Source organism: Strongylocentrotus purpuratus, unplaced genomic scaffold (genome assembly GCF_000002235.5).
Source record: "Strongylocentrotus purpuratus isolate Spur 01 unplaced genomic scaffold, Spur_5.0 spur5_scaffold_12, whole genome shotgun sequence".
NCBI classification, from domain to species: domain Eukaryota; kingdom Metazoa; phylum Echinodermata; class Echinoidea; order Camarodonta; family Strongylocentrotidae; genus Strongylocentrotus; species Strongylocentrotus purpuratus.
In genome coordinates, this window is record NW_022145597.1 from 6,100,006 (window position 1) to 6,125,544 (window position 25,539).

Genomic DNA, 25,539 nt, shown 5'->3' on the forward strand with positions numbered 1-25,539 from the left:
CTTCTCTCTCTCTCCCTCTGTCTCTCTCTCTCTCTCTTTTTTCTCTCTCTCTGTCTCCGTCTTTCGATTTCCCCTCTTCCTCTCTCTCTTGTTCAGATTTCGGTATCTGGAGCACCGAGTTTACAGCCCTGCATTGCATCGGAAGGCGTCTTACCAGTTCGTTTTTATTCAAAGGCGTGAAGGTGCGAAGTGAGTGCGTGTGTGTGTGTGTGTGTGTGTGCGAGAGAGAGAGAGAGACAGAGAGAGAGACAGAGAGAGAGAGAGAGAGAGAGACAGAGAGAGAGAGAGGGAGAGGGGATAAGGAGAGAAGTGATTTGTTGAAGCTGTTTTCGTCAATGGATGAAAGTTTTCATACTGTGGGGCGGTCTGAATTATGCGGATCTCGTTTTTGTTGGCACACCCTCCGGATAATAAGGAATTCAAAAGGCTTGTCAAGCCCCCTCTCGCTCCCTCACTCTATCTTCTATTCTCTTCCCTTTCTCTTATTTCTGTTGTAGATGTTTTATCTCTCTCTCTCTCTCTCTCTCTCTCTCTCTCTCTCTCTCTCTTTATCTCCGTCTTAAACCTCACCTTTTCTCTTTTATTCTTTCCCATTATCTTTACCCTCTCCATTTCATATCTCTCTTTTTCTCGGTCCCCCGCTCTCTATTTCTTTCTCTCTTTCTCTATCATTTATATTCTTTCCCTCTCTCTCTCTCTTTCTATCTGTCTCTCCCTATACTGTTTATATTTTTCTTCGCACTCTCCAATCTTTCTCTAGTTATTCTTATGACCTCTCTCTCTACATCACTCTCCTTTCTGTTCCACAGGGTTATCGTGAAGTTATTTTTTATCATCTTAATGAATGACAACTATCATAATTTCTTCTGTGACTGACCTTTGAAAGTAAATGAAAAATAGTTTTTTCCAAATACGATTTTAGGTCAAATTTGAAAAACTGAATCGCGGTTTTGCCATCAATTTGACTAGTTTGAGATTTAAAAACAATTACAGGCCATATCATCATCGATTAAGAATGTCTTTTCTACATTTCTATCTTTTCAAATGACTCATATGATTTATTTATTTTTAGTATAAAGGAGAAAAAGAGAAGGACCATCGAAAATTTAAACAAATACACCACGAGTACGTCGCACGGATTAAAAATTCGACAAAGGGCATGCGGCTTAGTCAGACACTCGAAAAAAGACAAACATCAAGTAATTATTCCATTGTGTGCCCAGTGATATAACCAGTTAATCAATTCCAATGAATTATGATTTCCAAAAGGGGGATGCGCGATGGATGGAACGGCCCAAGTGGTATGACGGCGACGCACGGCTTCTCGCTCTCTGATCTATCGTACCAAGCATCTCACCCTTCAGATCGCTAATTCTGTTTAATCAGTTGCTCAATCGATAAGCACTATTCGCCATAAAAAACTGCAAGAATGGTACAGGCAGAAAAAAAAGAAATGAAAGTATTCGTGAGAGAGAGAACGAGAGAGAGAGAGGGGAGAGGAAAAAATGAAAAGAGGAGAGGTAGATCTATAAAGCTTCTCCAATCGTTTTAAACCTTCAGGGAGGTAGTGCGAATAATAGCGCATCCATCATCATAGCAGTAATACACGACGTTTATTTAATGTCGATCTCTCTGCTGTATTGTTCGCGCTCGTGTAGCGATGGTAATTTGTCAAACTCCACCGGGATGAAAGATTCATCTTTTGATGCGATCCTCAAACCTCTCCCCTCTCTCTCTCTCTCTCTCTCTCTCTCTCTCTCTCTCTCTCTCTTCCTCTCTCATTCTACCGTGAGTCAAGATGAAGTGATGTATCGGAGATTGCTAAGTCATCAACAAGTCAGACGCTGTATGGACGAGAATCTGTCACCTCTTGATTTTGTTTCTCTCTCTCTCTCTCTCACTCTATTTCTCTCTCTCACTCTATATTTATCTCTTTTCCATTGATCAGTCATTTTTCCTTTCTTTGCTATCTTCATGGAAAGATTCCGATAACATGCCATAAGACGTTTACATATTCATACTTTTGTTGTTGTAATTCTCTCCATTTTTCTCCTGTAGTCAATCTTATTATATATTTTGTATAGTTCATGTTATTACAAATTAAGATAAATCGCTATCTCTTTTCTTTAAAGTTCGTTTGAATGTCCTTGTCTTGTTTTACTTTTCTCTTTCCTTGTGCTTTTTCTCTTACCCGCTCTTTATTGGGTTTCCTTGTTTTTTGTATTGTTTTTATTTTGTCATCTATTTTTACTGTTTATGATGTATATCTCAGGTAAAGCAATTTTTAATTTTTTTTTCTCAAAAATGTTCTTACCAGAAATGAGGTTATAAGAAGGTGATATGAGTATTTCTGTCAAATAAAGGAAGTGTTATAATCAAATGTTGGCTTATTAGTAATGATGCGATTTTTTTGGGGTGGCATTTTAAATATTCCTCAGAGATGAGAATAGAAGAAAACTTGACACATCATATACAGCAAATTATGTAATCATAAACATTACCCATGTATAAATGATATCAGTGGAATTAAAACCTATATCCATCTGACCATGTTCACAATGAACATTCTTATTTTCCTTTCCCCCCTCTCCACCTTTATAAATCGAGTTGCAGCCTTGCAGCTTATGTGCGTGGCGCCAAATGTGTCGGTTGTCATGTGATCTAGTAAACCGTCCAATCGCAAAGCGATGTTGCATTTTTCTGTACAAAAGATATTGCTACACACTTCCCTGTTCGAATTGATTGAAGCTACTTTTAAACAAAACGATCATGTCCTTTGCTTTAGCTTCATAGTTTTTCGAATTATTTGCTTAAATTTCAATTCATTTTGCGTCAATTCAATAAGGAAAAATATATATATTATTTTCACCTTGACGAGATCTCAACCTTCTCTTATGTTGGCGTGTGTGTGTGCGTGTCTATAATGTGTATGAAAAAAGAAGTCTCGATTCAGCACCTCTCCATGACAATCGGCTTATTATGCCTCAATCAATGGCTATTATATTTGTCGGTTTGGAATCGGTTTGGCGGAGTGACTGACGTATAAATTTATCAATGCACGTTTCGATTTATTACTATCATCAACATCAATATTATTACTATTATTATTATTATTATTATTATTATTATTATTATTATTATTATTAAATTTATAATCATAATCATTGTAATTATTAATGTGGTTATTATCGTCGTTATAATAATTATCATTATTATTATTAGAAGTAGCAGTAGTAGTAGTAATAGTAGTATTTATTTTTTTCATTTTTTATTAATTTATTATTTGTTTCCATTAACTGTAGATGTCGTTGTTGACGAAGATGACAAACTTGTGAAATAACTAGGTCCATGGATAAACATTACGTTCATGACGTTTTCCCATCATTTTATCCTAATATATGATTAATGGAGGTCACGAATCTCTCTCTACGTATTTTTATGACAATGGCTTCAGTTGACGCTGTTAAAAGATGTTGGCGACCGTACATTTTGTTCTGACGAAATTGCTCCGGCTTAATTGGTCTAACGGCTTCTCTTCGCCGACGTTGCCCTCCCAACTTTTCCCTGGCAACTTTACTCTGGCAAATTTACAATGGCAACTTTACAATGGCAACTTTACTCTGGCAACTTTACTCTGGCAACTTTAGAATGGCAACTTTACTCTGCCAACTTTACTCTGCCAACTTCACTCTGGCAACTTTACAATGGCAACTTTAGAATGGCAACTTTACTCTGGCAACTTTACTCTGCCAACTTTACTCTGCCAACTTCACTCTGGCAACTTTACTCTGCCAACTTTACTCTGGCAACTTTTCCCTGCAAACTTTTCCCTGCAAACTTTTCCCTGGCAACTTTACTCTGCCAACTTTGCTTTAGGCTCTATTTCGTCAATGATGTATAGGGATATTTTTAGTGGGATAAGCTTTTTGTCAAATACTTCGATATATTTTTCACACAGTGATAAATTAATTGAAAATGTTTTTTTCACTTTCACCAAACCAGGCATTCTCTTTAAAGGTACTATGTCCCTTTTGCAGCCAACCTCAAATTCTGTAGAACTTTGCAGGAATTATGAATATGTCATGTATGTCCTATCTGTGAAATTTAAACGTTAGCAGTGTCCTCATATTCAAATTATGCAAGGAAACCCGTTTACTTGCTAGACTTCACTGTCAGACACTATTGAGTGACCGACTGGCTTTCTTTCTTCTTTGGTAATAACATTTGCCTACATCAATAACCCACTTCTTGTAATGCCCAAATTAAACTGATTGAATCTTTGCGCAGCATATGGAAACGTTGTATCATCCGCTCAATCTGACTTGCGTGCATAGAACAAATAAGCATTTTTCCATGAAAAAGTGAAGTTTTTAAAAATGTGCTAAAAAAAAAACACTACTGAGTGACTGACTGGCTTTTTTTCTTCTTTGGTAATAACATACATGAAAAGAGTTGTAAAGGGCACATGAGCATTTGTCTACATCAATAACCCACTTCTTGTGATGGCCAAGATTAAACTGATTGAATCTTTGCGCAGCATAAAACGTATGACCATTCGGTACAATGGTCTGAAAATCAAGACTATTACTTTTGGGCTCTATAGCCCTAAAATCGATTTGACAACTAATAGTCATTATTTTCCCACTTGAAGACATTTTCAAACCCCACCTTTTTTAGGAAAGTTCTAAAATAGTATTATCTTTCAAATGCAGTTGGAATTTAACGTTTTCATTGTTTTGGCCTGCAAATGGAACATAGTACCTTTAACACCTAAACCAGGACAAACAATCAGGTGCTGTCGGAAAAAGAAAATAAAGTAGGAGCAGAAATCAAGAGGTCTGGCGGAAAGAGAAAACTAATCGGAGAGTTAAAGTGCACAACCCCGTTGTTTTTCAGCATCAGGTTTTATAGTTGCCAACACTCTCCTTCTCTCTGAATCTGTCAATTTTTCTTTCTCTCTCTTTCTCCTTCTCTCTCTCTCTAACTCTTTCTCCCTCTCTCTCTCTCTCTCTCTCTCTCTCTCTCTCTCCCTCTCTCTCTTTCTCCTTCTATCTCTCTCTCCTTCTCATTTTCTCCCATTCTCTGACCCACTCTCCCTATCTATAGCTCTGTTTATATCTCTCTCACCTCTGTCTCTGCTCTATCTCCATCTCTATAGCTCTCTCTTGTTTCAGTTGTCTCCCTCCCCTGTATTTCTACTCTCTCTCTCTCTCTCTCTCTCTCTAGTTATCTAGCTCTCTGTCTCTGCATCTCTTTGTATCTCTTTCCATCTTCTCATATCCGAAGTTCTAGTTCTTCACCATGCAGCGAGATGAGAAGCAGAAGGAAAGAGGCGGACGGTACTTTGATTTGCTTTAAATCGATGTCGAGCTTGGATTACGGGGTTAACTGTCAGCGTGTAGTTGAAATTAGAGCATCAATGCTAAAGCGGATCGCTGCCTGCCCCAGTAACATTTCTAACGGACACCACCCGTTCAATACCGGACCCGCTCCCGCCAGACTTCACGGCGAGGCCGCTGATGATGTAGATTATAGAGCCGGACCCATCTCTTTTGCATTCGCTTTGAAAAGCTTGATGAATATGATAGTGGCTTTCAAGCAAAGATCAACACTGGCGATCAATCGAGGCTTTTATTGTTACTTATTTCCTTCCTTTTTTCCCGCACCATTCTTCAGGTTTGAATGCCTTTCATTTCTGACAGTCCAATAAAAAAAGATCTCGAAGTGAATTCGACAGGATCCTATTTTTGTAATTGAGATCGGCGTAATCGGGCTTTTAGGTAATGTGTGACACTCTTCATCGATATTTAGAGTAGTTGCCAATTTTGAAGTTTAGGAGAAGAAAAAAAGTTTAAACATAACCCCATGATATACTACACTACACTTAAACGTGTGTAAATGTACTGTCATCTTGATTTTAACGCAGATTTTATTCATGAATTGGTGATTTTTACTTCTGTGTTAGATTGTAAATAATATCGAAGTTAATCGTTACTTCATCAGAAGTCAATCGAATTGGCAAAGTGTTTCTAAGCTTAAAGTAATTGTTTCTTTGTATTTGAACAAATTGTATTTGTTATCAAGATATCCCATAAAGCAATCAAATAGTATGTTATAGCTACTCATTCAAAACGAAAAAGGAAAGCACTCGTCCATTATCTGCGACAGACCATTTAGGAATAAAACGTTCGTTATTGGTTTATGATTTCGTTAACTATTTCCTATTGTTTTGTATCTTATGGGAAGGCAATTCAAACTGAACGAGTTTCACATTTTGAGTTCGAGTGCTTTTAACTTCTGATAAAGATCAGAGCATGGAGCTATCTCCATGATCAGAGCCTACCTTAAAACAAGATGTAGGCAGCCTATTTGGGAGGCCGCTATATGCGCAGAGCATTGTTAAAGATGATCAGTCAATCTCAAATGTTTTACACCTTGCAAAGTCAAGGAGTTTACAAACATTTAAGATTGACTGAATTCAAGTCACTGCAGTGGCGTACGCAGGATTTTTTCAAGGGAGGGGTTTTAAAATCGGGCCCAAAATTTACTCCCGAAAATTTGAAAATCGCGCAGGCCGAAAAGTCGCGGGGGGGGGGGGGGTTCACAAAAAACATACACAAAATATACACATAAAAAAAACTCAAGGGGGGGGTTAACCCCCCCCCCCCCCCCTGCGTACGCGCCTGAGTCACTGTGATTTGATTGGTCGAAAGTCAAACTGTTACATCGGCTCAGTCAAAAGAGCTGTATCCCTTAACATGCTCCTTCTGCTCCAAAACATACGATTTCATTATTGCCGGAGTTTTATTTGTTTGTTCGTTCATTTACTTGTTTATTAGTTTTTTGTTTCCTTGTTTGTTTGTGTTTATGTTATTGCTTTGTTTTGTTATGTATTGCCTTTGTAATGCAAAAGGATCCATGGCAAAGGCAATTTAATATTATCATGATTATTGCCATTGTTTGTGTAATGCATGTCGAGAGATGACAAAACAAAATCGTCTGTTTTTTATTTAAAAAAAAAAAGTTTACATCAATAGCTTATCATTTTCGACGAGAAGGCGTGTCCTAGCTCCTTGTTTATTGTTTATGCATTAACGAACAAGAAATAATGAAATAGTGCGACACCACCCATGTATGTAGGTGAAACCTCATGCAAGGCAATGGGATGATCGAAAAATAAAACTAATGAATACTGGAAATGGATCTCACATCGTTTATGCATATATTACTACCATCCAGTTCTGGTGCCGACTTTGTGTTTTTGCTCTTTTTTATAATTCAAAATGTTTTTGTTTTAAGACCGTTGCGTTTGTGCATATTGAATAGGGGTGGCAATAAATAACTAGTATTAGTTCTGTATGCTCATAGACAGCATACAGTGAGGGAAAGATTGCCACTAGCTGGGAGTAAGCCATCAAGATCAATTCAATCTTAGCCAACACGTGCCCTATGCTTTCTCTTGACATATGACATGTCTGACTTTTCAGGCTTGTCTCGATCGGGCATTTCTTCTTCTTCTTTCCCAACATCAAAGCGAGAGGCTCTTGCGACTCCCCTCCATCTTCCCTCATCCACTCTCTCTCCCTTGCCGGTCTTTGGTCGATTTGCCCTTTTTGGCTGCCCCCGTGCGACCCACGGCCGCCCATCGAAATATTGGCCGTCTCGGCAGGACTGGATATCCAAGACAGCAACCATCGATTCTTGCTCAGCTGTCGCGAGTGTCGAGATCCAGCATTAACTTTTTTTTCTTGCACAAGCGTGTCTTTTCCTTTTCTTCTTTTTCTCCGCTCTTTGTTGAATCGCGTTTCTATTAATCGCCTTTTGATATAAATCCTACTCGTCGGGCATGAGGAGAATGATGTATACATTACCAGAGGTATCTAATCGTTAATATACCCGGGAAGAGGTGAATGTGTCCCGCTTAATCTTGACAGTAAGGAGACAATGGCAATCTGCAGCTTTCGGAACTAATGATTTTGTAGTTCGTTTGGCATTGATCTCTCTTCGGTTACATGAGCCTTCTTGTTGGTCATTCTCTCTCTCTCTCTCTCTCTCTCTCTCCCTCTCTCTCTCTTTCTCTCTTTCTCTCTCTCTCTCTATATAATATATCTGTCTTTCCTTCTTCCCATCTCTCTCTCTCTCTCTCTCTTTCTCTCTCTCTCTTCTCTCTCTCTCTCTCTCTCTCCCTTCTCTCTCTCTCTTCCTCTCTTTTCTTATTTTTTCTCTCTATCTTTATCTCTCACCTTCTCCCTGTTCCACTCTCTCTCCCTCTTTCTTGTTCTTTCAAAATCCATCTGGCTCCCCCTCTCTTCTCTACTCATCCACTCTCATCTTCCACCCAATGTATGTTTGACTACAGGCGCCAATGAAAAGACTACAACATCTTCAGGGCCAATAAACTAATACATCTGGGGAGTATCTAGCATTTCTGCCATATACGTATTCAAACAATTAAGATATAACGTCGAGATGTTATTCTTTTCTCAGTTATATTCCACAGAACGATTCAAATTCTGTCAAACTTTGTGAGAGCGTGATTCTTTGAATTTTGCAAAGATATATAACACCGTGCAGAAACAAATAGAGGAAATGATTAGAGATCACGCGTTTCTTTTGGCCCTGATGTTTTCACCGTCTCTAAATAATATTGCAATGCTCCCGTTTTCTTAACAAGTTTGAATCACATCTTACCCTCCCCATATAGGGTCGTCAGAAGACCAGGAGCCCGTTTCACAAAGCCTTTTTTCAATGACAAATGACAAAAATCAGTGACAAATCTGCTGATAACCAATCAGAAGAAGGGATTTCAGTAGCTTATATATAACAAAATCTGTCATTTGTCACTGTTGACAAGTTTTGTGAACCGCCCCCAAAAGATTGGGTGTTTATGGCGTAGGGCTGAAAACGACCCTTGGTTCACAATTATTATACAATTATGTAGGCTTTTGGATTGTTCAAGCCTGATCGACATTATAGCACAAATAGAAAGACCTTTTTGTTGGTTGGTAGGGAAATAACCAACTTATTGTCAAAAATGGCCAGATACCCCCTTCCCTGTAAACAAGAATATAACAACGCCCCTTCTCGCTCCGTCTTAATTTTCATTCTGTTTTACTTTGATCGCTCAACAACAACAACAACACAAAAATATAAAACCTCTCATCTTTCGCTGTCGCCTCAATCACTCACCTTTGATGAAAGTAAACCCCCTCTACTCTTCCATCATGAAATCTTACCACCCCTCCTCCCTCCTCTAATGAACCTTCCATCGACAAGAAACGATTCCATGCGCCTTGATTACCGTCTAACGGCTTCCAAAACAGAACTTATGATGCCCTCAAACAAGAACTATTGACTTAAAGCAGGTTAGCCTGTACTCTGCAGCTCATCGTCTGACCGTCAACTGTAATGCATCCCTCTTTATCCTACTTTGTGGCGGGAAAAGTAGCTTACAGAAGGTATCCATCTCTTTATAGTGGAGGTGTCGTGGTGTAGTGGATAAGTCCACGGACTATCATGCATAAGGTTCGACATTCGAACCCCTGTCACGACACTGATGTCATTTTGCTGCTCTCCATCCCATCCGAAATAAATTGGTATACTGTCTTGGTAAGACTTAGTTACTTGAAATGCTCGAGCGCCTTAATACTCTTTCAGCTAATAATTAAAGCCGGTATTAACAAGTCGATCGGTAACATAGACATAAGTGCTAGAACTAAATATATTATTTTCTATCTCTTTTGTTTCTTGGAGAAACTCGTTAGTCCATATAGTAGTGGTTGGCAGGTTATGGGTTCGAAGCTTCGCAAAACAGTGCACCGCGCACCAACAAAGTTTCTGCCATAGCGCAATCCGATCATTATGATAACCAGGAGAAGGATACGAATTTAATAGAAGAATAAAGCTTTCTTGTGGCCAATCTACGATCTGTTTGTTCATATATTGTGTTATGGAAGAACACATTTCATCGTTTTAAAGGTCTATTTCCAAAACAAACAAAAAACGAATTCAACAACTCAGTTGACATGGTGTCAATGCGTAAGGTATATAGCGATGGAATGCTTTCGTTACTTCTACATGTTAAGCTGATCCAATTTTCCAAAGTATTTGTCTAAAAGTGTTGAAAATGATATTCGAAATTTTGCAATGAAGCCTTTTTGCAAATATTTTGAAAATAATTCGTCAGTGAAACAAACAAAAGGGAGTACTCTGTTTGTCGAACGGTCTCATCGAATGCATCAGCAATGCCGTATAGCTTCAGACAAAAGTTATCTGTCCATATACGTCTAAGGAACATTTTACAAAAGGGTTGAAATTCGAATATTTAGCTTCAAGCTTTTCATACCTGTCGATGATAAATTCATCCTCTTGGCAATTGAGACAATGCAACATTCTAAAGAGAAATATATCATTATGGAAATCTTCTCATACAGGTATCCCGTTACACAATATTTTAAGGCAACGTGATTATTGACTAATGTCATGCCTGCCAGTCGTCGCAAAATTTAAATTCTTCTATTTTTTTAGACGGAGAAATGTAATCCGATGCCATAGCAAAAATGAATGCAAATCATTTGCAGATCGATGAAGAGGCACTCTCGTCTTATAATGTTTTGTAATTTGTTCTTCCTCCTTAACGGGAATAAAGGAATCATTTATTTGGGATAAGAATAGCTCATTAGCATATCATCCATTCACGTATGCTGATTGCTGGATAACCCACAGAAATGCAACAGTTCGAATTACGGGAAAACATCAGGAAGGGCTGATAAGAGAGACGAAAGAAAATAAAGAAGATACATGATGGGAAATCGGGAGAATGTTTGGTTCGATGGATCGCCTGTATCTGTTATCGATCTTTGCAGACGATAAGGCCATCTTTCTCCCATATTTCAGTCCATTTTTGCCCTCCATCTCGGAGACAAGACCCAGAATAAGAAGAAGTGTTTCCGAGCCCAAGAGCTACACAAAGTCATGGTATTACATTACCAGGGAAGCCTACACATAATATGTTTGCGCCGACATTGCATATGTATGGTGTAGTTTAAGAAACGTCTCTGGGAGGGGAAAAGGAAAAGTTCCTCACTTTTGGCGGGAAACGCTTCTTTTGGCGATAGTCTACAAAAACTAGACCAAAAGTTTGCTCGCCGTTACAGAAAGAAATCACTGCGAAAAATGTATTAAAGTATACGAGTTGTATTCGCAGATATCATAACACTTTCATCTTGGTCTTCCTGTATAGTTCTGATTCTATATTTCGTTTGTTTGTTTGTTTGTTTGTTTGTTTGTGTGTTTTCTAAAGTTACAGATATTGTGCACTATTTGGAATAATATGTATAAAAAATATTTTTTTTGAATATATTTGTTTTTATTCCATACACATAGAATACTTGAATCGATTTTATATGTGTCTACAGCTTCAGAAACCTAACAAGAATACATAAGGCTATCCTTGTAATTGTTTTAGATGGGTTCTTTAGAAGGGATTTGTTTACATGACTCGTTCATAACTCATGATAACTGTCAAGAATTACCTATATTCAATGAAATGACATCGTGCGAACGTATTGTTGGGCTTCTTTTCATCACTTTCATGAGATTAGACATATCAGAAGCCTAGGCCCAGTCTTAAAAAATAGTTGATATTAATCGCAACTGTGTACATAAACGATAGGAGACTGCAAACTTGCGATTGATTGGAGGACTTGTGATTGAGTTGGATCAAGCGAAACTCTTTATTATACGGGCTCTGGTCTTTTTCCGCTGATTTTTTTCCGAAGATTTGTTGGCTACCCATCATTAGATATCTTTGATCGGTGAGATGATGAAAAGCTTCATAGATCATTTTGGCTTTAAATTTTCCATTGTGGAGGTCACAGAGAGAGAAGAATTTTGATGGTTATTAACAAAATGTAAAATTGAGATTGAATAAGATCATGAAGATAAAACATTTTCGAGCTTCTAGAGTATGAATTTTCTTTATCTAACTCTAAACTGATCAATTTATGATTATACAATATATCTTCTGTCCATTTACTTTACCTGGGTGGAGGGTGCCACATTTAGATAAATATCTTGCCAAAGGACACAAGCGGTGGCGCTAGAACCGCGAACTATGTGATCCAAAGTCCGGTTTCAACCACACTTCTACCATGAATGTCAACATTATCATCATAATCATCTTTATAATTACCATTGGCACTATCAAAATCTTCACCGTCATCATTTTCATCAACACCAACATTTTCGTCACCATCTCAATCGTCATCACCACCATCATCATCAAAATCATAACCAACATCCTCTTATCCATCTCAATTGTCACCACCATCACCACCACCACCACCGCCGCCGTCATAACCACCATCCTCAGCATCTCAACCACCATTTCTTTCGTAATCATCAAGAATATCAACATCACTATCATCGTCATAATCTCCGTCGTCTTCGACATCATCACAATAATCATTGTCATCATTACCATCACTAACATTTAAGTCATCGTTGTTATCATCATCACCTTCACCATCACCATCATCATCACCGCTATCACCGTGGTCATCAACGGTATTGCTATGTTATAACCATCACCATTATCTTTATTACTAACAATATCATCGTCATCGTTATAAACATCATAATCATTAACTACATCGTCGTCAACAGTATCATCCGAACTCGTCATCAGACGATCCAGGTTCTGCGTTATAGCATCTTTCATCTATAGTGCATCAGCTTAATATATCTTTCCCATCATCACCACAATCATCATCATCATCATCACCACAATCATCATCATCATCATCATCATCATCATCATCACCATCATCATTGTTACCATCATCCTCCTATTTAACTCGATTAATACGAATGTCATCGTATGAGCCGGGGTCTGAGAGCTAGCATCATACATCTATATGGGGCATCAACAAGATATATATTTTCTCTCATCGTCATCACAATCATCATCATCATCATCATCATCACGATCACCATCATCATCATCATCATCATCACCATCATCATCCTAACTCGATTTAGTGGCCTGTCATCATCAGGAACCAGGGTCTGATCTAGCATCTATCATCTATGGGGCATCAACAAGATATATTTCTCTCATCGCAGAATCGATCAATACTACCAGCCCTTTTTCTTTTCAATTAAGTTCCTACAGTCCCCTCGGACTCCTCACCCCCGATAGGGATACATTTCTACCCTCTTCCCATCCACCCACCGTGTTCACATTCATATTTAATCCGGAAAAAACGTAAAAGAGGCAACAGTTTGCAAGCATACACTATACAAAAATAGAGTATGACAGGTTGCCGAACCTGAGGGTAGTTATGTATCCACCCAACCTTTATTTTGTTCCCAAATCTGGATGATTTTTGCTCAGTTTGTAGTAACAGACGATCTTGAGAGTGGAAAACATTACCCAAGTTTGGCAAAGAACTGCCCAAATTTGGTCAGGCACATGTAATTAACCTCTTCTTGTGCATTTTTACTCCATATTTTTAACCTGGTTCGTCGTTCATTCGACGAATAATAATAATAATACATAACATTTATTAGGCGCTTAATACTGATGTTTCTAAGCGCACAGTGTTCTAATTAAGAGAAGACTATAACCCGTAGAATTAAATTAGAAGAAAAAGCAAAAATACAAAAGTAACATAGATAAGGTAAGAAAAACAGTGGCAATCAACTAAATAAAGACAAATATGGTGCGCACCTCCATTGACGAACGTCTGATGAGAGACATAAGGACATTGGCTCTGTGTAAAATGAAGATGTGCTAGTGCTGTTCTGGTTTTCAGCAGACGGTATGCGATATCTAATAATGATCATGATGTGTTTTAGTTTAAAAGGCCTTCATAACATTCAGCGTGGAGTCAGCTTAAGAAGGGGGTAAATGATGTTTCGTGAATTGAGGCACAATGCCCTGTTTCCAGTCATTGGTATCTGGTGTTCGCACTCGGAGCGTAAAAGTGACTCTTTCAAAGATTAAATTTAAACAATAATTAATGAAATAGAAAGCATGGTTTGGGTTTGTACTAGTGGCGATTATTTTGCCCATTGCAGAAGAAGAATATTTCTTTTCATCTTTGCTTTGGCGAATCAATAAACCTGGGTGGGACTAGCCGACGATATTATTTGGGAATTCCAGAAAGTTTTTTCGACCGAGTCCGGGCGATTAGTGGTTGGTGCCAGTTGATAAATAAAGTAAAAATTAATGGGGTAGTCGAACAAAACTCAAGCCAAATTTTAGTCAAAGTCCGCTCCTTGTTAAGCATGTCAAATGTCCAGTCTATATCTATTTCTTAAATCAAACGCATATGACATTTATTGAGGAAAAAATGAAAAAATGGATAGATTTAGAAAAGGCGGAAGAAGCCTATTTTTTATGAAGCAGTACGGTTTTGAAACCCTGCCAAATTAATCACGACTTAATTTGATTTGCGAGTCCGGTTTGCAAATGTCACATCTTATGCAAGTCCTTGAGTAAGGAAACCCGACAGTCTCCAAAGCATGGAAACCGTGGGTGGGTGTGAACGTGGCTTGTGTTTAAGTGGCTTCGGAAAATAACTCACTTCACGGATCCGGCACGCGCAAGTGAAAATTTCATTAATTTCATCGATCGTGGATGGATGCCGGCAGTGGCTGAGGGGTGGAAAAATGATACCCTTGTCGAGAGGAGCGCGATGTCCAACCGAAGAGATAAAGCTAGAGGTGATGCACGGATAAGCCGCACCACCTGCATGCGTAAATAAATCGTTCAGGCACAGCCGACAGCCGTTTTCGCTGCGGCGCTGCGTCTATAAACTAGGGTTTGTGTGCGGAGGAGCGTGTGACGGTAGGGAGAGCGGCTGGGCTAAAAGCCTAACCGCGGTGAATAATCGACCAGATTTTGTGGTGTATATTTGATGTGCTTTCTCTGACGAATACCCTTCGCATCGCACTTTTTAGCCGCGAATAAGAGACGTAAGATGGATGGTGAGATTGTGACAGAAACGAAAAGAGGAAAAATCAATGGTATGTAATGCAAGGATACGGCCCGGTCTGCCGTAAGCGCTGCTAATGCCAGGCAACGCTCCCGGCGCAAGCGGTGTCCTGTTCGCTAACTTGCGCTTTGAATGCGGGCGCGGATTTTGAACCGATTTTGCTGGGAGCGAGGGGTAAATTGGCACAAATTACCTGCAGAATTGGCAGCTGTCAGACGTGTTAAACGCGTAAAGCCCCCGTCACGTAGAAGCGTAATTAAGCGCGCGTTGATTGTTCGGTGGAAGTTTGATACTCAGCGACCCGAATGATATTGGATGCATGCCGTCAGTTCCAAACAGAGACACACAGACGCAGTGATACGTTTCAACTTTGACATATCGGCCATGTAAGAACTTCCGGGAGGTCATCTACTGAACTATTGTCCAATGGCATTGCAGCACACCTTTCCCTGCTTATCATTACAAACTCAATGTTTCAGGAGCCTCACAATAATGAAGGCGGCGTTCACATGCGCACTCACTGATGTAATGTGGTCCACCTATACACTGCACACTATTATTTGGTCTAATAACTAATATAACATGTCGTTAAAAAGCGTTATAAAATAATAGTAGTAATCATAGTAATAAAACACTTAGTTATCAATGTTGTTTCTTCCATCATTTTGATGATCGCATATAATTTAGGTTTTCGCCTAAACCAAAAATTCACTAAACTTAATTTGTACATCGACTGGTTAATAATAATCGAAACGAATCCAACGTCGGGACTAGATCTTTGATTATTATATGGGTGTATTTTTGACCCACTTCTTACAATAACAAACACGGATGAGCCTCAATTTCCTCCCTGATCTCCTATCATAGATCGCATATCTAAACAAACTCTAAACGTGATACTGATCGCATCATCATCACCATCATGAACCATGTCCCTTTCCAACGACTACCAATAATTATTATGAAGAAATAAAAGACGAAAATGGGTGTCATCTTGTTTACCCATCTCGATGGGTGGGTATCCCGAAACAGTCCCGTCTCTTAATCACAGCACCCATGCACGTTCGACTTTAACGCTCCGCGCCCACACTCACAGTCCCCCTTCAGAGCCATTACGGCCCGGCGCCCGGTCGTGACGCCGCAATACTTAACACCGATAGCCGCTCAAGTGCTTCAACTTCGCGCGGATGGATTTGCCGTTTCTTTCCTATTTTCTTGTGGCGCTAAGATTTACACTCTGTGATTTAAGTTGGGATGAGTCGCTTCATCTCCAAACTTCTTCTAGAGCGGGTTTTCAAGGGTGCCAAGCTTTCTGGCCGTCCATTTTAAACGAAGAATTGATTTAATTTTCCTTTCATTTTTGCTCTCTCTTCCCTTGTATTCACTCATTCGTGGTTTGGATTTTGTTCACCTCCATAGAGCGATTCACACTGTAAAGTTTAATGTAGGCTATTGGATCATTAATCGAATTAACCAAGGTCGCGGTGTTTCTTAGTAACTTCGACATCCTCATGTCAGTTAAGACGCGATGTTTGTATCATATTGTAACTTGGTCTCATACTGTTTATTTCCACCACTCTTCTTTTTTCTACTTTTCTATGCATATACCTTCTCACTTTTTTTTCTCTCTACTTACATGTATCTTTGTATCTCATTTTCTAACTCATCTTGTAACTAATTCATTATGACATCCCTCTGTATTTCCACATCTATGACTTCTTTTCCTATGTTAGTAATATGTATAGAGTACGTTTGTAACTAACTTGTCATGGAAGAGTTCATTATTTTGCCTACCTATCTAGCAATGTAAGCAAACCGAAAGGAAAAAAAACATCGACACGTGTCCAACCTGCACGTGTCTAACTTTACTTATGATTTAGAATTATTAAAAAAAGAGAATTTGAATTGTCCCGGGGAATTGTCCCTCTTTAATAAAGCTGATGGCCGAATAAAATCCCTTCTTGTCCGAATTGTTTATTGGAGAAAACCTAATTTGTAATTAGGGTGATATAGGTCAGGGGAAGTTCACTTTTGGTGATTTAAAGGAAGACAAAGTCTACCAGAATAACCAACACAAAGTTTGGATAGAAGTCGTGCTGTGTGACGGTGCACCACGCGCGTGTGTCTGACGGTCAGCCACCAAGCCAATACGTGCTGAATCAATAAAGTGCGTGCCCTCGTGCGTTCGTTCGCGCGTGCGATAATTAACGGAAAGGATTCTTGAAATGGACCAGCCGGAACGGTGTTTCCTGTTTAGGGACTCAACTGTATACATCCCCAAGCCATACGAAGATACCCCCTTCTCTCTGTCTTTCCCTGTCTCTCTCTGTCTCTATCTCTCTTTCTCTCTATGTATGTCGTCATTACTGCCTCTTCCCTTTTCACCACTCCTTTTCAACCATTTATCTTTACTCCTACTGCTTTCCAACTCGTCCTCACTCTCATCGTCACGAGCTATTGTTTCTTCATTTGAAACTTGAGTGATGATATCTCTATCATCTTTTCTTTCTTCTTTTACATCCTTTTATATCTTTCTTTATTTACTTTACTTCTTTCGTATCTCTCTTTGTCTCCTTTTCAATATATTTGTTTTACTTTCTCTCTCTCTCTCTCTCCCATTATTATTGTCCCTTCCATACTTCGTGGCTTGCAAAACTGTAATTAGAATTACTCATTTTGAGAAACAAAGTCCGGAACATTATTTAGCTTCGAATAATAAATAGCTTATGATCAATTTTATAAAAGCTATATGAAGCCATAATTATTTGGTATTGTGACTCTATGGTGAGATAATCAGCAGTGCTCTGCTTCGCAAGTTCACACTAATGACATCAATCATTTCAATTATGAAGAACATGCTTCATCATCTTATTCTTGGATCGATGATGAGCAAGCTCCTCTAATCATCTCGTCAACTTTTCTCTATTTTCATAGTTAATCATACAATTTTAAAAAGACAAAGCCTCGTGATAATGTTTCACGGTGGAAACACGAGGAGAGAATCAAAGAGTACCGTGCCATTATACACGATGAGAAGCCTGATGAAGCCGTGAAGTCAGAGGGATTCCAGGATTAATAACACCCGTCATAATTACGCTTTCTAATGCGCGCCCCTATGTATTGTATACCAGCGAGACGCCAACACCTGTCCACGTGGTTCATCTACCAAAGCGCGGCGCCGCGATTAAGGCGCCACGGCGCTGCATTAAAGATGAACCGGGAAAAAGCATAACGACGAAAATTACACTGCATCTTTGCGAGCGAAGGAGGTAAAGATGTTCCGCTTTTTATCCTTTCTACCAAACCCCCGTCGGAAGTCTTCGCACACGTCCTGTTAAGTTGTGACCCAATAAACTACCGAGAACTCTACCGATCTGTGCTCACCTATGGAGGTTTTCATTTCTTGGTGTTCGATGGGTTAATGGAGGTCGGTACTCGAACCTCAGACTTGGCTATTTAGTCTTGGGAGAAGAATCAAATGGATTATCATTAATGTGTTGTGCGTTCAGCTGCTAAGGCTGTCACTTGGCACAGCTAGGAGTGTTCCCTCCTTTCAATCCTGAAGGGGTGCATTCTCTCTTCATCTTTCGCCACTTAGTCTCGATCTGGAGTCTCCTTTGTGCATTACAAATACACAAATACAAATTACAAATTACAAAATTACAAATTACAAATTACTAATTACAAATTTGTAAATTTCAAATTACAAAATTACAAATACATTAATTTGTGTTATTTATATTGTTGCAAGCCAATATTTGGGAAAAAATCTTCTTAATGTGATTTCAAACTGATTATATCTTTTATGGAATTAAGTAATACAATTCTTTATTTGTTTATTTAATATTTATTGAATATACTTCTCTACTTATTTACTTTCATATACATGTATATTCATTTATGTATTCATCATGATTATGAATGTAAATAACTTTTACAGTAAGACAAGTGTTTTTAAGATTTAAAAGACTTCTCGAGGTCTTATGTGTTTTGTATTCCTGTAACAATGAATGATACCATTCTTATCCAAAACTTGACTCTCCAATAAATTTATCTTATTGTAAACTTAATGTATATCTTTGTATCAGAAGGACTTCTCCTCTTTTACTTCAGGTACCCCCTTCTCAAAATAAACGATGCGCCCATTCGATAAAACATTTTGTTTCTACAAAATTAGTTTTGTCTTATATCATCTTTCTATACCTATTTCAGAAATTACAAGGGAACATATCTATCAGCAATGATATTACCATATTAGATGAAATACTTATTTTCTTAGAAATTGCCATTATGATGAAACTGCCGTTTCCGGTACACTGAGGATGTAAAGCTTCCATACAAGTTCTAAATCAGCCATAAAAAAAAATTGCATCGTAATTGCGATGATGTCCGGATTTGCTAGAGTAAGATTTGACGTTAAATGTTGATCTAATTTAATATATATTTAAGGAAGATAAATGGCTAATTATCAACTTGTGGTATAGAAACAACTTAATTGTTAGAGTTAACAATCTCTTCTAAGACACAAATACGAAAGCCGAGGTAAGTTTAAGATTAGAGACTACAACTCCCCCATCAAGTCTCGCTCATTTATTTTCTCTCTGTCGCTTGTTTGTGACTCCTCAGCGTGCGCGTCGCAGCCAAGCTGGGCAAACAGAGCTTTTGCCATAAGTAAGTACTCGGCCCTACCATCGAGATGGACTCGTGCTCGGCAAACTTAGGTCCGGTTTCGAAAAAAAGTGTCCCCCTTTCAGAAAAATGGGTCTCTCTCTATCTCTCTCTTTTTGATAAGGTCATAAAGTCGACTGTCTTGCTATCATGGAAAGTGATGAACCTGTGGCGTCGGGGTGTTTTTTTTATCAAACCCTGTGAATACAAAGGAACATAATATATCCTTTGGGTAACGACTTTGGTAAATACTACATCAGTTTAAAGTTTAATGAATGTATTGTCAAATTGTCAAATGATTTGTTCATGTAAGGTCAAATTGCCAGTTTGATCATGATAAAAATGTTTAGGAAATTGAAAGTATGAACTTCTGACAGATCTTGACAGCTGATTTTTTCTCAAAATATTCCCGTCTGAGATAATAACCTTAACATACAATTCCTACTGGTTGTGGTTAAAGCATTAAAACAAAATATTTTAAAGACAATAGTCATTCTCAGTTATATCATTTGCGTTATACATGTACCATCTTTGAAGGGCATAGATAATATTTTCAGCGATATATGTATCCAGATTGTTATCAAATCCTGATCATGTATCGATCACCTTGATCAATGTAAAAACTTATCTGATAAGAACATAAGGCCGACTCAATATTTAGATTTACATTTAGGAAAGAAAAGATTGAAACTACCATGACACCTTCCCAGCTATCCTCAGCATCCACCGCCGTCGGTCAGTCGCGAAGAAACCTCGACCTTCTCATCTTTGCCGGACAAGAGCGGCGTCGACTCCACAGATCGAGGAGGAGGCAAAAAATAGGCGTGCCCTTTCGACTCTACAGGGAGACACCTGTATCTTAAGCTGGGGCAGGATTTGAGGGTATATGAGGACACTATACCGACATTTCTTGGTTGGTGAGGGGAGAAGCAAGCATGCCGTGCTTCTTGATTTTATCATCTTCTCCTGTCTTATCCTTTGATCGTGTCACATGACAAGTTTAGTCTAAGACGTCCCAGACCCGTTGAGAGAAAATTAGATTTTAGAGAACTTTGGCAAGAGGAGGAAGGAGCTGGTTGGCTTTTGCGTGTCGATCACACCTTGCATTTGTGGTATGAACGGTTCTGAATATGGTATTTCTTTGGCTTTTATTCTGGTTTTTCACACGTTTGAGATTCCCCATCATTCTGATAGATAATTCTTAGTTTGTCTTAAAATTATGTTCGGTTTAAAGAACTAAGCAATACATTTTAATAACAATATTCGAAAACATTTGATATGTACTGGACATGCACAATGTCGGCCTCGAAGGAAATACACATTTGAAAGAACAACTTAGAACAGTCGAAAAAAAGAAAGGCATGTTTAAGCTTTCGATCAGATTATCTATTCAAAGATATTTCCTAATACATGTACTTCGTGATCCCACTCATTTACTTTTTTGTAATGATCCTCCAAACAAGTTCCATAACAAGCAATAACCTGCCAAATAACTTGGGAATGTAAACAGGACCAAACGATTTTTGTTTTCATCAGGAAGAATCCTGTAAAGGCTTTTATAAGAGTAAGTTTAAAAAGCTAGATAGTTAGACAAACTATTCCTATATTTATATGATAAACTGAGTAGCTAGTTCTCGAAAGAGAAAAGATTTGAGAAAGGAAGATATAGACAATCACAGAGAGATTAAGAAAGAGATATAGAGAGAGAGATAGAGAGAGAGAGAGAGGGGGGAGAGGGGGGGGGGGTAGGGAATGTTAGAGAAACAAAGATCGGAGGTATATAACCGACTTCATTTATACAACTTTCCCAATAATCTCCCATGATAAACATTAATCTTTATTGCAAAATGATTGGATAATGTACAATAACACAAGGTCATGAAGATGGCAGGCCACTAAGGTACAGCTCTGATCGAGAAGAGCCACTGGCCAAAATTTAGGCGTTTACGTCAGAAAGACATAATTCACACGCTGTCAAAGCAGAGCAAATGAGCTATCGAAGTTTGTCTTCATCAGTTCTAAGAAGAGACATCAATATCAACAAGAAAAAAGAAATGATGATCTTCAATTTTGCACGGATACGGGAGAGAACGACAGAAAAGATCATCGCGCGAAAAAGATAAACAACCGCGATAATTGAAGATCCTCCTCTCTTATACTGACGTCGTCCTTTATTATGTGCGCGGGCTCTTTAGCCGGGGAAAATATATATATTGATGCGCTTCGTTGTTTGTTCAGAAGTCTCCATTTCAATAAAATCAAAATTGAAAAGCGGTGGTAATGGCGAAATCAGTTTACATTACAGATTCTGATGAGGCAGAAGAAGGACTCCTTTATTTTTTTTATTCTCGTGATATCAAGAGTAGATATTAACCTACCAGGGTCGTTGGGTATATTTGTCTTTTTGTCGGGTGGGTTTATGAACCGTTTCTTGAACAAGAAAATGTAGTGAATCTATAACTGCATGTTATTTGAACAGCCGACCTTAGGAGCCAATTATAAAGTTTTCGCATTCGTCCTTTGTTCAGATGATTTAGATTTTGTGCTTTGACTATTTTTGTTAAAGGCACTTGGTAATTGAAATAAATCAATTAACATGATTAATGACTTTGGTCATTGATGATTATAAGTTGCGACCTCTTTTTATAGATGTTTAGAGGTCATCCCAATAGACAGACAACCCGTTAGACCGACAAAAGAAATAAACACACTGGAATCATCATGAGAACGAGGGCCCTCAAAACCAGCTAAATAAAGAAAGAAGTAAGTGATGATGTAAAAATGGCGGTCTCATGGGCCGTCGGTCTAGTTAATAACCATTTAAAGAAATTGATCGAATGCCTATGATAATAGCACTGTATGTTTCGTTAGCTGCAGCATAAGTTTACGGGAGTAAAAAGGCATAAATTGGATCTTGATTTTATTTTATTCTATTGACCAATATAAAAACATATAAATAACAATATACACGATAACATGAGAAAAGAACATTGGATGGATCGCCCTGCTCGGCTGTGCCAGTACAGCACAGCTGCTCTACCAGTTTACAATACAAAACAAATGAGAGAAAAAGATATACATGTATCACAAATTAAATCTATGATCCATCCTTTTTATAATCATTTGACATGCATGAGGCGATAACATTATAATGATGATATTGATGAAAGCGTACTGCGGTATTACATTATTACTGGAACATATTCTGGCTGGTTCCTGTCAATTACTGAAAAAAGTGAAAGATATATGTGTATAAGATTGAATGAAAACAACTTTAAGTTTCCTAGCACAGTTCGTTTTAAAATTGAGACGAGGAGCATGAAACCTACGTCAAGGATTATTCAGGTCCCCAGTCTTTTCCATTTATAAAGCGAACGAATGAAAATCATTTGGCATATTCAGCTCTGGATGCTGTCTTTTGTGTATACAAAAGTATAACATTTTTAACACGTGAGAGGAATCCCAAAATTTGAGACTACTATGGAAAAAATATATGTTAACTGTGTGCTCATTTTTTTAAAATGTGAATTTGACATTTCTTCTTTGAAAATGTGATCTTAATATAATATTTCCCAGTGGTTAAAAAAATGTATGACTCTATATTAAATAATAACGTTAAAAAATAAACACCCCACCCATCTCCCCTCTCTTCTCTCCCCCCTCTCTCTCTCTCTCTCTCTCTCTCTCTCCTTTCTTTCTATCTTTCTGAATCCCTTCTCACTGCATCCTCTCTCTCTCTCTCTCTCTCTCCCTCTCTCTTGCTCTTTCTCTCCTTCTATCTCCCCCTCTCTTGCTCTATCGCTCGTCATCTTTGATTTTCTTTGTATCTCTTGAGTCACTGTGCTTTCGTCACACGAAGTTCAATGTATCCAAACTTGTTTCTAAATTGCTTACATCAAAAAGTACACCAAATATGTCATGGTTTCGGCCTATAAATACTGTTTTCCTCTCCGCATCGTCCTTTCCTCGCCTCGCCTTGCCTCCCGCTCGCTCGTAATGTAATTTCTCGACTCCCCAGCGATCCAGCGCGGAAGAATATCGAACTCCTTCTAACAGGTGGGCGAAGTGGCCCGTGAATCGCGCGGGAAAACAGCGCGTGATGTTGGGCAGTGTCGTCTGCACAAAATTCGAAGAGCGAAAATCGAATTCCTGATTGATTTTAGACTTCAGAATAAACACAGGCTAGGCTGAGATTTGATTTCTGCCGCATTTCCTGACGGGCTTAGATCCCGGGTAAGCTGTCAAATTTAGTAATTAGCTGAGAGAAAGGCAGGATTTTCATGAGCAGAATAGGAAGACCTCAGAAAATAGCTTTACATACTCACCCCCTTCTTTTTTATAGTCTAAGGTCATTTCCGGAACAAACACAATAAACTACGAGTTTTCGTGTTCTTTTGCCCATATCTATATTTTTTGGGGAAGGAAAATCATATCTTTTGACTCAATCATCATTTTAGACAATTATTTATCACCTTCCACCATTCATTACGATTGTTTTCTATCCTGCCGCTGCCACCATAATAACAGATAAATTACTAGTTATTTACGAACGGTGTTCATGACTTGGTATAGTCATCTTCTAAGTATTTTATTCAGGTATATCCTTCTGACAATTGCAACCTTGTTGCATTTATCAATGCATTCACCATATGATGTTTTGATATAAAATACTGCGTGCTCTTGAATTTTTCTGCTTTGCATTCGAATAATTTTATTCATCGATGGGCGGCATCCAACCTCGATATAACAATATAGCAAAACAAGAAAAGACGTGAAAAGGGCATGCAGTCACGAAAGCTCGGGGTGACAAGAATGTCCACTGATATCACGGGGTGCAGGAGACGGATTTCAAAGGCATCGCCCTTTAAAGGTACTATGTCCCATTTGCAGGCAAAAAAAAATGAAAAGGTTAAATTCCAATGGCATTTGAAAGATAATACTAATTTAGAACTCCCCTTTAAAAAAGGGAGATTGAAAATATCTTTAAGTGGGAAAATAACGAATATTAGTGTCAAATCGACTTAGAAGCTACATTGTGTGTGTAATTGGGTTTTTACAGACGTGTATCAATCAGATATGATTATTTACGTCTGGGGACCGACCTTTAACGTCACCATCCGAAAGACGTGACTCAGTTTCGAACCTGCGTCCTCTGCTGAATCAGTTTGTAACTTCCACAGTTAGCTGGATTACAGGCGCACGCCACAACGCCTATAAGTAATAGTCTTGATTTTCAGACCATTGTACCGCATGGTCGTACGTTTTATGCTGTGCAAAGATTCAATCAGTTTAATTTTGGCCATTACAAGAAGTGGGTTATTGATGTAGACAAATCCTTTACAGCTCATTTTATGTATGTTATTACCAAAGAAGAAAAAAAGCCAGTCAGTCACTCAATAGTGTCTGACAGTAAAGTCTAGCAATCAAACAGGTTTCCTTGCATAATTTGAATATTAGGACACTGCTAACGTTTAAATTTTACAGATAGGACATACATGACATATTCATAATTCCTGCAAAGTTCTACAGAATTTGAGGTTGGCTGCAAAAGGGACATTGTACCTTTAAAGGAAGGGGAAATACGAAGGCTCTGCTTTTTTCTGGATACGCAACTGATCAGATGTGAAGCGAGAAAGGAGAAAGGAGTCACAAACTTTATGGTCATTTATTTAATCGCAGGTCTGTTTTGTTAGGTCATTTGTAACAGAATTATACCTGAACTCTAGAACTCAAACATGCCAGATGTATTACTTTTACTTTGAAATCCGTCTTGACACGATCTTTAGATTACATGTATTTGACATTAGTATGCATACAAATACGGATAAATAATTAAAAGTTAGCCAATTATCCGGGCCCATTATGTTGG